We start from the raw sequence: 16,017 nt of genomic DNA, 5'->3' as shown, positions 1-16,017 counted from the left end.
CTTGGCCACCTGATTAAGTGTGCATTAGTTTTAAATATAATTACGAGAAATAATGAAGAAAAGGGTTAGAAAAATGGATCTGACAAAGGAACTCTCTAGGAACTCCTTTAGGAATCTACCCTGGGAGGGTAGGCACAGAGATTTACAGCTCTATCAAGGTTGACTTAATTAGGAAACAGCGATTCTCTGAAAGGAAAGTAGAGTTAGAAACGAGGGATGAAAAGCAACAAATACCAACTATGACTGGGGAATACAATTTGCTCAAGGTCAGTTTAACTGACAAGTACAAGTTAACCCTAATTCATATACTGGAAACAATGTGTTCTAAGACAAAATATCTTCTGCATGACCTTCATCTTTACATTTCTGAAGGTGGAAGGAAGAAAGCACTACTCCATAGCAAATTTTCCATAACCTTGAAATCAGAGACTGTCATACTCATTTTTGTATGTCCCCCATGACTCGCTCACTGACTAAATTTCTCAGCCAAAGTGACTTCCTATGATGACAGCAGGTTATTGGCAAATCTCCACAGAAATATCATCACAGTGAGGCCAGTACTAAATTAGAACAATGCTATTTGGCTTGGTAGGAATTGAAGTCATTTTTCTGTCATATAATAGATCTTTTATCACTACCCTTCAAGAAATTGCCCCGAAAGCATCAACTATATTATTGTTTCAAATAATGTAGTCACGGTCACATAAAGGAACTATTTAAAAATTAAAAAAAATATTCTTTCATTTAAAATACAATGTGGATCTCACATTACTTATTAAAACTGATAATAAACAGTCACTTGGTTAAAAATATACCTCCTTGTCTCGGACAGAATTTATGAATTAACAGAGTTGGAGATCTCTAAAATCAGATTTTGGCCGTTACCCAGTCAGACAGGATTAAGAGTACAGAGTGGCCGTGAGTCCCCCAAGTCTTTGGAAACTTTCTTCTGCATATCTATTAATCTGAGTGACCAGAGGATTTTTTCATTTAAAGGAGAATAATCCGTGAATCTATCTGGTTCACCTGCTTTCAAGAACTTTTTTGGTTGGTTCATTGTTTTTCTTCTATAGCAAATGGGTTGATTTATTTGTACACAGATATATGTCCTACTGAAAAAGCATGAGGTCAGCTAGACATATCAGAGTGAATGGGATTAACTGGTAATTCAAAATAAACTAGATCTAAAGTGTTCACTTGGTTGAAAATAATTCTTTATCCTTTCCCCCTTAACTTTTTCAATAACTTGCCTTAATTAGAAAGAAAAGTTAATGATGATCTCATGATTTGAATATAGATTTTTTCTAAAACTTTGTCTAGGACTCTAAATAAATAAAATATTTAAAATAATGGTACAAGTGCTTTGTATACTATAGATTTTGAGAAAGTTTTATTTACCCCGTATATTCAAACAATAAAATTAAATAGAGAATTAAATTAATTTTGGAAGCATAGCAGTTTAGCATGACCTAGGTCTCAGTCTCCCTCTTGTTTAAATGAGTATTGCAGTGTGGAAATGGAGTGATACATGCCCTATTTGTCATAAATGTGGATTACCATACCTCCTTTCTCTGCTCTGTCCTCCTTGGGTTTTTTTTTTATGTTATATCCTCTTTCTTAACATTTCTTTGCCAGCCTTTTTACTTTCCATTCTCATTTTCATAAAATATTTCATTTCAATGATTTAACATATATGTTAAAACTAAAACACATTTGATCATTCAAAAGGAGAAAATACTCAAATTCTGTAAGAGGGAAGTTTTGTTTTTGACACTCTTGTGTCATTTATATTGATAACCTCTGAAGAATTTATTTAATCTAATAGAATCCATCAACCAATATGTAGCAGATATTGAGTATCAAGAAGATACTGAATATGCCATTAAGTTTTAATTAACTTCAAATAGCTTAATGAAGATACCATTGTACCCTAATCTATAAGCAAACAACATTACTAAAGAGATATATATTATATGAGATTAAACCTTTTTTTCCAGTTGGAAATATCTTCATGCAGGCAATTTAAATGACGGTATTAAAATATAATTTTAATTATCTATTAGATATGTATTAAATATTATTTCACTTATGCATGTTAAAGAAATCCACCTTGAAATCAGCATAGAAACATTAGTATTTCTTTAATATCAGAACTGACTGAACACATTCATCACTAGATGGCACTCTAAATTAGACTATGATACACATTTCTTTAAATAGAAGTTACTTCTGTTTTATAAAAAAGATTTCATTGTATGAAGTAAACAGATAATCCACCCATTTTTCAAGAACAAAGCTGAAGTTTTACCTTTAATCCATCAATAATAACTAAGAGAACCGACAGTGTTAAAAAAATAGAAAAATGTTTGCCAATATAGCAAGGTAATAGGATTACAAAGAGAATGATAAGTTTAAAAATGCTTTTCATAAAAATTTGCTTTTCATGGATGATTTTAGTACATGTATACATGTAATGTATACTCACTAATATGACACGTTTTAAAATGTTATCATTTTAATTATAATATTGATTTACCTATGCCTTAAAATTGTTTTATTATAACGAAATATACAAACATCATAGGTGCCATTAAATATATGCATGTTTGTTGAAGAATGTATTTCAAATAAAATATTTGTATGTAGGTTGCATCAAATACAAGATAAAGTCCTGTGTAACTCCTGTTTTCTGAGGCTATAATTCTTTATAGTCTTTATTTTCCTAAAGATGAGCTTTAACTTCTTAAGAAGACTAAGCAGTTTCTTGTCTTACTTTCACTTATAAGCGATGACATTCCATATAAAATGATAAAAATGAACCTTTGGAAATGTGATCCTGATAATTTGAAAAGTATCAGGCCAATGATCCTTTGACCCCAGCATAATTGAAACCATCAACTATTCTCTGTCCAGGGACCTCAGCTGGGATGGTTAGCACAGGGGTGGTGAGGTGACTCGGCCTAGCATTCAGACTGTCAATTAGATTACATTAAGAAACACTTCTAGCAGTGTTAATGCCACTGCTGGAGAAAGGCAGGCATTTAAAGACAGCCAACACTTAAAAAACATCTATACTAGAAGCCAACATTTCCCATGGAAGAAAGTCAATACGTTTTGCTCTTATGTGATGCTAAGGTCATGACTATAATTATTATGTAAAAATGAGTTACTCAGAGTGTTTCTGGATTGCCTAATGATCATAGACTTCTTTTTTCTAATCCTGACTCCACACTACAGATTGACTCTCTAATTCTCTGGGTCAGATAGATGGGGTAATAACTATGATGCCCTTCCTTCGCACATCAGAGAATAAAACCCTTGTATAAAATATCTTCTACACAAATGAAAAAGGGAAGCCATGTTGCATTCCAGCAACATTAAGTTTTTACTCCTTATTTTTCTTTATAATATTAAATATTGGGAGAGGAACTAATCATTATTAACACTAATAAATAAGTAATAGTATTCTTTATGTTTTAGATTCAGTTAATATATTTTCAAAAAGTAAGGTAATTGTTACTCTTAAATGTATTTTATAAATGCATATTGCATAAAGGGAGTTATCATAGCCTCTAAAAAGTTATTTTCTTTAAATGATCCAAAATATTCTAATGTGTTATAAAAAAGTAATAAATTCATTTTAGGGTTTCACTTTGAAATTAACAATTAGTTCTGTCAGCATGGGTCAATTATGGATAATAATATGAGACCAATGCTTAAGGAAAATAATACTTTTAATCATTACTTGTGAGGTCAAATTTTAAATATGTACTTGCAAAAATTAAATATTTCAGAATACAATAAAATGTGGTAGAAATACACTGTTAATGAGTTACATATATTATGTTATCAGCCAAAAATCAAGAACTATGTCCAGAGATAGACATTTAAGGATACAGATACCAAAAATTAACAAAGTTACTCTAAATTCTTCGTACATATGAGATTTGAAGCTACAAATATCTAATTGAAGCCCTCAGTGCACTAGAATCCTTTCCAATAACCTCAGGCACATCTGTCCAAAGAATAAGGCAGTTGGAATTTGCCAACCTGGATTTGAATTCAGACTTTGTTCTTGCTAGCTTTGGGAATGCTTTAATCTCTCAAAGCCTCAACCTCATTTTGAAATAAAATCCAAGCCTAAACAATCCCACTGTCAATTGCCTATTTGGCAGAAGACCTAAAACTGAAATGCCTGGAAACCATGACCAATAATTTATTATATGGATTAACTCTCACTTCTTCTGGGATATAACCACTTGTTTTTATGGTTGTTCACAAATTCAAGCTCGGTTGTATAATTGACTGTTTCAAACTCTGTCAATTATTATAGTTTATAACATACTACAGATTATCTTAAAAGAGTGAAAATTTATTTTCAAATTGTGTTAGAAATCAGCAAGTAAATATTATGTTAATGTTTTTCTCATTCCCAGAGGCATTTTAGGCAACTACAGGTATCGTTAAAATATAGTAAATTTTTAAGCTGGGTGTGGTGGCGCAGGCTTGTAATCCCAGAGTTTGGGAGGCTGAGACGGGAGGATCGCACAGGTTCGAAGCCAGACTCAGCTACTTAGTGAGGCTCTCAGCAACTTAGTGACACCCTGTTTTCAAATAAAGTATAAAATAGGTCTAGGAGTAGAGCCCAGAGGCAGAAAAGCCCCTGGGTTCCACCCCCAGTACCACAAAACATAAAATAAAATAAAATAAATAATAAAATAAATGAAATGAAATAAAATAAAATAAAATATAGTAAGTTTTGTCCAGAAGGCTACTGAATTTATGCTGCATTTTTATTTTAAAAGTCAAGTCAATAATGTGGTAATAAAATTATGTTTATTTTGAGTATTTAAAATAGATGAGTACTGACTAGGCGTACTAATTTGATGTCACATCCTGTTAGGGTGTTCTAAGTTTTTGCTAATCAAAATACTAGTTCACAGGTCTGCAACATCTGTACAACCTGGGGACAGGCAAGAAATGCAAATGTTCAGGTGCCAAACAAAGCCTACTGCATTTTAGCAATAGCTCCAGTTCATTCATAATATAAGAGTTTGAAAATCATTTCTCTCCATGCTAATGGACATGGGTTCATAACCTGCACAATTTGTTCTTCTATTGCTAGACTCCACTGTCATCACTCTAAAGCCTAGAGAGAATAGCTAGCTGTCATTTAAAGGTATTAATACCTGTATAACTATCACTGTCTTTCCCCATTATTAAAGAAAGATGGAGCTTATGCAGTTCCATTCGCAAGACATTAATCAACTAAATAAGTTGAAAAGATCTGTTTCATTCAAAAGGGGAAAAAAAGTTTAAAAACGGATTTCCCTGAAATTAAACTAGAATATATTCTCTTTATGCTTCTATGTACCTAAATTATTCCTTCCTGAGCCAGAATAGTTTCTGAATATAGACTAATAGCAATCATATTTTCTTTGTTCCTCTCAACCTTGCCTTTGCTTCTCCTTTTATCCTCCAATATACAAACACTTAGAGTATGATCAAGTATATTTAATAATTGAAATAATCAAAAAAGTTTTACTTTTTGGATTAATATCATCTGTTGTTTTATCCCGAGGCCAAATAGTTATAATCATCATCACTAGATACTTATGTTTAAATAATAATGTTTCTAATTGATTTCTCAGTGGGTAGTATTTTAATATGCAGATCAGTCCTCAGAACTTGATGTACATCCTATTTGCACCTTATAGAAATTTATCATAGTTATATTTTAAGCACCATTTTAGTGATAACAATATCATGACATACAGTACTTTGGGGAATTATTAAATATTGAACATAATTCTAATTATTTTACTTCCCATAGCACTGTGAAATATTTATGGTTATTATCACAAATTTTAGAAGAAAAGCAAAGATTTTGAGAAGTTAGATGAATGTCCTAAGCTTTGAACCTTCTCAGGACACTAGCCTCCAAAACCTTTCTAATAATTATTATATTATTTACTTCTATCAGAAAACCTAGATTTTAAATTTTTGTCATACATCTTGATGGTAGAGGCATACACGCATACATCATTCATTTAGCTTTCCCCAATTCCTATCCCATTTCCTCCCCCTCCCTACTTCCCATGTTTGGCTTTATGATTGACTTTAATATGTTTGTGAATGTACATTCATGCACATTAGGGAATTTTCCTTTTCCCTTCTACCATCTCCCTCAGGTCATCTTATTTACTCATGTATGGTTTATCTTTCTTTGTCTAGACTTCCTCCTGTGACATATTGTCCTAGAGCTTAAGCATAAAGAATATCAAACAATCACAAATGTTTATTTTTTTTCTTAAAAATATTTGCCTCCACCAGTGGCACACATCCCAAGCACTGGGAAGGGGGAGACCAGAGGATCTTGTTTCGCTGACAGCCTCTCTACTTAGCAAGGTACTTTGCAACTCAGTGAGACTCTGTTTCAAAAATAAAAGGACTAAAAAATAGGGCAGGGGGTGTAGCGAGGTAAAATGCCTGTATTCCCTCCTCAGTACCGAAAAAAAATAATAAAATAAATAAATAAATAAATAAATAAATAAAGACTAAAAAATAGGACCAGGGTTGTAACTCAGAGATAAAAATGCCCCTGCCCATGGGCATATATATATATATATATATATATATATATATATATATATATTATAATTTATTTATATATATGTTTATATTTCATATATTTACATTTATATTTGTCTTGAAACATAGAAACAGAGTGGTTTGGAATTTGGATAAACATAAAAGATCATATATAAAATTATTAGATGACTGAATTATGCACATGAATTACATAAAGTCCCTGTATTTATTTGTCATTTGTCCAAATATTTGTTATTTCCTCACGAATGAGGTTTCCAAACATTAGTTTATCCTTTTGCAAGCAGTGAGCTAATCCTTCTTTTCAAATGAAGAGAACCTATAATAAATAGATAATTTTAGCAACATAATATAATTACCAAAATCTTGACTAACATTTTTAAAATTACACTACATAAATCTACATATGTAATGCATCAGAGTAGAATTGTCTTGGGACTTTTAACAGTAGAACTAAAAGGAAATAGGATATCTGATTTTTTTTTTCTTCTACTGGGGATGGAATTCAAGGGTATTTTATATCTGAGTTACAACCCTAGGCCTATCATTTTTTATTCTTTATTTTGAAACAGTCTCATTGAGTTGCAAAGGCCATCACTAACTAGATGAGGCTGTTCGAGAACCAAGATCCTTCTGTCACAGGCTTTCAAATGTTGGGATTACAGGCATGTGGCACCACATCCAGCTAGGACCTGCTTTTTATTATCCATTTTAAAAACAGCTAGCAAAGAAAGCATTAATAAAAACTCGCTTGTGTGGATATATGGTTGAAAACATTTACCTAAATATTTTTTATTTATTTCTTTTAGGTGAAGAATAATTTCAAACATCACTTTCTTTCCTAAATATTCTTTATTAACTTGTTTTAGATGAAGAATAATTTTAAACCTATTTTCACACATCAACAAATCATAAGAGATTAAATTTAGTGGCTATATTTGAGGGGAAATTGTTATATGTAAATATATATAAATAAATTATGATGTCCATTATTCTCATTGAGGAATATTTTAATCATTAATCTCTTTTGCTAACGTAAGAAAATCTTCAAACAAAGGTTAATAGAACAAAAACCCATTTTTTCACAGAAAAAAACGTGGTTTGATATTTAGGAAATGAATTTACATGTTGGCACTGTGTACAATTCAACATTCAAAATGACTGTTTCTAGCTCACAATACAAATTTTTTTTTTTTTAGGTATTGGGGATGGAATCCTGGGGTGTTCTACCTCAAGGCTATGCCCCCATTTTTATTTTTTTATTTTTTATTTTGAAACAGGGTCTCACTGAGTTGCAAAGGGCCTCGCTAAGAAGCTGAGGCTGTCGGCAAACCATGATCCTCTTGTCTCAGCCTCCCCCCAATCTGATATTACTAGTGTGTGCCACCCAACAGGCTTAGAAAAGATTTTATTGATATAAAATTCCTATCTACTTCATAATATTTAATCTAGAATCTTTTAAGCTAGACACAGTTAATAATTTTGAAATATCTTGTAAAAATTGCTGCCAGGCATGGTGGCACACACCTGTAATTCCAGTTCTTGGGAGGCTGAGACAGGAGGATCTGGGTCAGCCTCAACTACTTAGTGAGGCCCTCCGCAGCTTAGTGAGACCCTGTTTCAAAATAAAGAATAAAATTTGGGCTGGGGGTATATCTCAGAGGTAATATGCCCCTGGGTTCAATCTTCAGTACCACAAAAAAATTGCTTATACCAAATACCTTAATACTGACTTTATATAAAGAGCAACTTCCATATAATACATGATATCAGGTATTCTATAGGCCTGGAATAAAACTCATTCTCTGGTATCACAAACTTTGGCTTTGGAAAATGTTATTATATGTTCAATATTTTAGCTCCTTAATTATTAAATATGTTTTTATATATTGCAGTGTTGTCTTTAGGATTTAATTCAATGATATACTTCAAATCACACAGAGTCCTGGTCACAGAGCAGGCAGTAAATACATTTCTTACTTTCCCTTATTGAATAAGTGAGAAATCTATAAAAAGGCACAACACAGGAAAATTTCTTACAACAGAAAATAATATATGCTTTGCTAAAGGTTAGAAACTTAAGAAAAATCAATTTAAATCTCTTAAGAGCGAATTTTCAAAAAAGAAAATCCTGTTGTACATCTCTTGTTTTTCTAAATGCAGTGGTTTCAGTGAACTCTAAAATGGTCATGAGGGAAGCACAGAATCTCTGTTTGATACCATGGAAAATATATCAAAAGATGGCAGTTTTTTACTGAAACCAAGATGAAGAGCGGTTGCTTTAAACAATGTAAGAGTTTTAACAAGCTTCATCAGAACTTGGCACAGCATTCAGAAAACAACACTAAAGGGAAGGATGTCTAAGGAATTGGCGGACAGGTGTGGGAAACTTGGGGAATGAGAATATATGTCCTTGGGCAAATCATCTTGACTTAGAAAAACTCAAAAGCATCAAACACAACATGAACATATTTCACTTGAGTCACTTCATGTCAACTACCTGAGCTTGTCAAAAATAATTTTTTGGAATTGACAAGAGTCACCCTGCCTGAAGCCACAGAATAGAGAGCCGGAAAAAGCAAAATAAATCAACAATAGCAACAAGAATAAATGTAAAAGCCAAGAAAAATATGCTAGTTTTACTTTGCTAATGATAACTAAAATAATATAAAAAAGTAAAATATTCCCATTTGTTCTAACTATAAACCTTTGAAACATTTTTGTCTTTTCCTGATGATATTATTGAATCAAATTTTTGTCAATATATTATTGTAGTTTCTTACAAAATAGAATAATTTTAACAAAATATAATTAACAGCTGATCAGAAAAGAATTTTTCCTAATCTTTCAAAGTAAAAAAAAATTACTGGAATTTATAATATTTCAAGACTATCATCTAGGAAAAAGCATGGGTAATATTTATTTTTTAATTTTTAAATTTTTATATGGATCGTATTGAAAATGGTATACATTCAGATAGTGCTTGGTTCCCTCCTCCTCACCATTTCCCCTTCCTTCCTCCCAACAAAGCATATATGTCCAGGTTGACCATTTATACTTTTATACATATTTGAATGTAGCTCCTTCATTAATCAGCCTCAGCCTTCTTCCTCTCCCAGGTAGAAGGTCTAAAAGATGGAAAAGTAAAAACTGTCTTACAAAGATATAAGAAGCATTGCAAATTAAGTTATATTAATAACAATTTTATGAGAAATTTTAAAGTAGAATATTTAATCATAAAGGGCACAATTAGTAACAACCATTTGTAATTTTAGCCTTAGCAATTAAAGTTCTCCAAATAGAAAATGAATTACTTTTGACTGATTCCTTAATACTACAAATTTCAATATTTCCTAAAAAGTGAATTTATGGGTATGGTTTAAGTCAACACAAACATTATAAACATTATTGGTCAACATTTTGTATTATAGTGCTAAAAGAAATGGCTGGAAAGAGCATTTTAATGTATAAAAATAAAGACAATGCCTTACACTGCATAACAAATGAAAAATAGTGATATAAAAACAAGCAAAGCCAGGATTAGAAAATCTATAGGTGCTTTTTTTTAATCCAAAGAAGTAATTTTTATGGAATAATAAAATACTAACTAGTTTAAATAATTTATATGAAAAGTTATTAAACATTCAAGATAGCAACAAATCTATTTTAATTTTGCGTTTGGCACTTTCCCTTCAACTTCTCTTTTTTCCTTATAAATATGTGCAATAAAACACACACACACACACACACACACACACACACACACACACACACACACGAGAGAGAGAGAGAGAGAGAGAGAGAGAGAGAGAGAGAGAGAGAGAGAGCAGTTTCACCAGAGTATGATATTGCATACTTGTAATCTCAGTAGTTGGGAGGCTGAAACAGTAAGATCACAGGTTCAATAACAGCCTCAGCAACTTAGCTAAATCCTGTTCCAAAATAAAAAATAAAATAAGGCTGGTGAGTATAGTTTGGAGTTAGAATACTCCTGTCTTCAATACTCAGTACCACAAAAAATGGGCATTTTTATCTTGGCACATTTGTATATACATTAAAATGTAATAGGTTTTAGCTTTGTAATTCAACATGAAACAATTTTCTCCAACTATTGGTGATATACACATCTATCTATATCTATATAGATAGGTAGATGAATTGCAGTAAATTTACTAACTAATATTTGAAATGGCATTTGTGTTGTCTTTTAATGTATCCTACTATGGAATACAATACAAGATTTTCTGAAGAGGAAATTAAAACTTTATACATGATTCAATAAAATTTTCAGAATCACTAAATTAAAGTTTTCTTTTCTAAAAAATTGTATTGCTGCATGGTAGTTATGTATCTTAATGGAGTACAAGATGAAAGAGGCATACTGCCTTTTTGAAATCAATATATCATGTTTAACTGTCTGATTAAAGCTGGTATAAGAAAAAACGTGATCATATTAATATTTAGGAACTAGGAGTCGATTTTTCCAAATTATATTTTATCCTCTGTATACTATCATCCTAGAGTCACAGGATACCAGTATAAAGTGAATATAAAATTTATATAACAAAGGATGTTCACATATTACTGAATAAAACATATACTAAGGCGAGCATATTGGCGGCCAGCCTCAGCTACTTAGTGAGGCCCTTTGCAACTCAGTGAGACCCTGTTTCAAAAATAAAGAATAAAAAAAGGGCTGGGGGTGTAACTCAGAGGTAGAATGCCCCTGTGTTCCATTCCCAGTACTGTGAAATATATGTATGTATATACGTATGTGTGCGTGTGTATATTTCTTTAAGTTTGACTCTAGTACCCCTTATCTAGTACCCTTTTATCTCTGTTTATTTTTTTATTTCTAGTACCCTTTTATCTCTGTATATTTCTTTAAGTTTGACTCTAGTACCCTTTTATCTCTGTTTTTCTCACATAACCTTAGAATAATGATTCATTTTCATGAACTTAAGTTTATCTTTCTATAAAAAGAGTATATATTCTAAATATCCTGCCAACTACAGTCATGTCAAGACAAAATTTAAAGTGATTTCATGTCAGTGTACTTTGAAATTAAATGTTCTATGATAACAAAATATAACATTTCAAAATTGGGCTTCTCCCTTTTTCTATTTCTTGGTTTACTTGTTAGTATACCAAAAGGTCACACATGGAAAACTGGATTATAATGACATAGAAATAAAAGAAAATAACTTTTCTAATGATGCCACTAAAAATCAACCTCATAATCAGTAGCACCACTTAGGCTTTGTTTAAAATCTTAAGTAGGTCACCTAAGGACATTAATCTTTAATATTTAAAAAAGATACGTTTCTGGTATATAGAGAGAACAATTTAACAACTTAGATTTGACAGAGGGAGAACATTTGGCACTGGATTAAAATGCCGAATTCTGCCTAGTCACTAATGCATTGATGGGATTGATTCCCAAACCTAAAGCCTATCTACAAATAAACATGATTAGGGTAGTTTTATAACCGAGTATTCTATAAATTGGGCTCTAATTTCACCATCTGAGTAGGAATGATTAGAATCACATGGAAATCCATATTGTAGGTTCACGCTTGCCACTTTGGAAACGATTATAACAGGATCTAAGATTCCTTTTTAAACTACCATTCTTTTTTCATATTATGGTATTAACACTACTTGGGCTGGTTTTAAGTGTGTGTTTATTTGTTTTAGTTTTGTTGATTTATTACACATAAAGAAACTAAGACATGAGAACGTAACAATAATATCTAATAGGAACAATAATATCTAATAACTTGATATAAAACACTTTTAAAAGGCAAGCGATATAAAAATCAAGTATGAACAATATATACTTATATGTAACTTTAATTGTTTAATTCAGATTTTAACTTTCAACTAACTTGTTACAGTCTGAATGTTTTTTTTTTTTCCATCCAAAACTCTTATGTTGAAACCCTAATCATCAACGTGAAGGTAGTTGAGGTAGTGCTATTTGGAGGTAATTCGATTTAAATGAAAATTAGGAGAATAGTGGTTTCCATAGTAGAGTTAGTGCCCTTATCAGAAAAAAAATACTGGAGCTATTATCTTTCCCTCTACCATGTGGGAACACACACATACACACACACACACACACACACACACACACACACACACACACACAAATGAGTGTGTGCAAGCCAAGAAAAAATCCTTCATCAGGAATTAATCTTGGCTTTCTCAATACCCAGAACTATGAGAGAAAAATTTTGTTATTTAAGCTATCCAGTTTATGTTATTGTGTTATAGTAGCCAGAGCTGACTGAGACATAACTGTTTCCTTCATGCCTTTTTATGATCACAGCTTTCTTTCTCAGAAAAGTAAGAAACAAGCGTTTTTTTTTTTTCTCCAGATTATCAGATTATAAATGATACAACAGATTGATACATGGTTGTGATCAGAACTCTCAGGAAATTTCAATAATTTACCATAAAACACTTTTAAAAGGCAAGGGATATACAAAATCTACAAGGTCAAAAATATGAGGGAAAATAAAGCAATATAAACCAAATCCTGGAAACTGGTGATAAGTGTACGAATGATAATTCATTTACCAGGGAAGAGAAATATGACATTTAAGCTAGCAAGAAAATATCTAGGCTAAACCTATCTTCATAGAAGTATTTCTGCCTGCTAATCTTGAAATAAAACATAGTTGGAACCAGAAGTGCCATAACTATTTTTCTAGGCTAGAGGTTATTCTCTGGAAAGTTTTAACCATGAACATTCTGTTAGAAGCATTAAACACAGGTAAGTGGAGCAATATACCCTGAAAAGGAGGAGATCAATGGAAAATTACATATTAAAATTGAAAGAGCTCACCAGCTCGTTGTTCAGATCTTTCTAAGATTAAACCCCTAAACAAAGGCAATGAAGAAATAGTTTCTAGAAAATAATCAGGTGTAATTAGTCACAGACTTTTAGCCATGAGCTCATCTACAGAAATCTGTAGAAATGTTTAATTCCAAAGCTCTGCCTATGATTTTAGTGGCTTTAAAGTTGTCTTTCTCCACTATGAATGAGCAACCACTAGACAAATGAATAAAGCCTCCAAGATAAAAGGTAATTAACACAATTAAGGAAACACCCAGTGGACAATAAATGGATAGGAAAAATCTATCCTTAATATCCTAAAAAAATACTATAGAGTCTAAAGACTATGTAAATAAGTCATTCACAAAATACTTAAAGACATCTTTAAAAATAAAGTGTGGTAAATAAAAAATTTAAGATGACTAAGATAAAGTTAGGAATAAATGTAATATTAGAAGAAAGCTACAAAAATATAGAAAATAAGTAAAATATAAAAAAACAAAAACAAATAATTAGAGAACTGTTAAAAACATAATGTATGATTAATATTATGTCTAAAGATAGTGACTAAAGAAATTGAAAAAAAAGAATTTTTTATTCACCCAATTAAAATGCTTTTTCTGGAAAATAATAACTACCACTAAGTGACAAGCCAGTAGAACATATAAACACAGAAAAATTCACACTAACACAAAACATGACAACAATGAAATTAAAGTTTAAAATCATCCTGAAAACCAGAGTAGGGGAAAAAAAGCAAATCATTATAATTTATCATGCCAATGCTGTAATTAAGATTATGAAATATTTTCTTCAAAATCTTATGGGCAGATATCTCTAATCTATAATAGTAAATAGAGGAGATCTTTCAGTCTAACTTATTTTTTCTATTAGCCAAGTTTTTTTTTTTTTTTTTTTTTTTTTTGGTGGTACTGGGGGTGGAACCCAGAGGCTTTCTACCTCCGGGCTATACTCCCAGACCTTTTTTTATCTTTTATTTGGAAACAGGGTCTCACTAAATTGCTGAAAGCCTCACGAAATAGCTGAGGCTGGCTTCAAACCCATATGATCCTCCTGTCTCAGCCTCCCAAGGGCGGGGATTACAAGCCTGTGCCACCACGCCCGGCTAGCCAAGTATTTTTGAAAATCAAATATGTTTTAGATATTCTTCTAGCTATTATGGAGAGAACAGATTTCAAATTAGACACAAAAACTTTTTAAATGTAACTTACACTCTTATAACAAAAATAAATAAAGAATAAAAATATGAGAGCATATAATTTTATATTTTCAGCTAACAGGAACAAATGAAGTGGGCAAAATAAATATAACATGTGCAAGTGTTGAAAGTGGTTCATATTTACTTTGGATACCTGGATAAGGTATATCCAAGAATATGAAAAAAAGAAATGAAGGGGTCAATCTAGTAATAGTATGTCATAAATATAATTGCTTCATTGAAGGAATAATAGCATATTGAAGGAGAGTAAGAAGCCAAATTTTCTGAAATAAAGAAGAGAAAAGATAAAGGATCAAAAAACTAAGACATCGGAAGGAGGTCCTGTTCACAACTGAATATTTTATTGAATACTTCAAATAAACTGAGTCAAATGAAAAGCCAAAAAAATTAAAAATTGAGGGATATTATTCTTTTCTTTTCTTTTCTTTTTTTAATTTTGTGTGTTTGGAAATGGAACCAAGGAGCATTCAACCTCTGAGCTACACCCCCAGCCGTATTTTTTTTTTCTTTATTTTGAAACCCAGTCTCTCTGAGTTGCAGAGAGAGAGAGCCTCACTACTGTCTGCGAACCGCGATCCTCCTGTTTCAGCCTCCCGAATTTTGGGATTACAAGCGTGGGCCACCGAGCCCGGCTGAGGGGTATTATTTTAACATAATCACTATAGCAATAATAGAATCAAGAGGCTCATTTAAAGACTACTACAAAAATCCTAGCAAGAGATAGAGATGGATTTCACTGTGTGTCAGATGTGTGCTTAAGAAGGAAAGGATAAATTCTACTTTGGAGGCAAAGTTCTCAGAAATTGACTGGATGTAGAATAAAGACAAGGAAGCTGTCAAGGATGGTGCCAAGATTTTTAGACTAAGAGCTGCTCCTTATTTGGAATGAAAAGGATTGCTGGAGGCTCAAGTATGCTGAGTCATCAGTATCTCCATTTAAAGAAATGCTAATTGTAAAATGTTTAATCTTCATTGAAAAGGGTAAGATGCCAAGAAAGTTATCTTATATGTAGGTTTGGGATGCCAAAGAAAATTTCTGATGATGGTTCTATATTTGGGAGTCACCCTTGAGTACATGGTAGTTAACAAGAGAAATACATGCACATTTTACAGGGAATAGATGGAGAAAAACAAAACAATAAACCAAAGACAAAGCCTGAAAGCATATTGGGACATTAGAAAGATGAGAAATAACCAATTAAAAGACTGCTCAGCTAACAGAATGACCAAAAATATAGCAGAAAACTGGACTAGAAAAATATCATAAAAATAAGAGAAAAAGTATTATAGAAAGTGATAAAGCCAAAGCTGATCTCTACATAATTTC

The sequence above is a fragment of the Muscardinus avellanarius genome (assembly GCF_963383645.1).
Source record: "Muscardinus avellanarius genome assembly, chromosome: 2".
NCBI classification, from domain to species: domain Eukaryota; kingdom Metazoa; phylum Chordata; class Mammalia; order Rodentia; family Gliridae; genus Muscardinus; species Muscardinus avellanarius.
Note: the sequence above shows the minus strand (reverse complement) of the source record.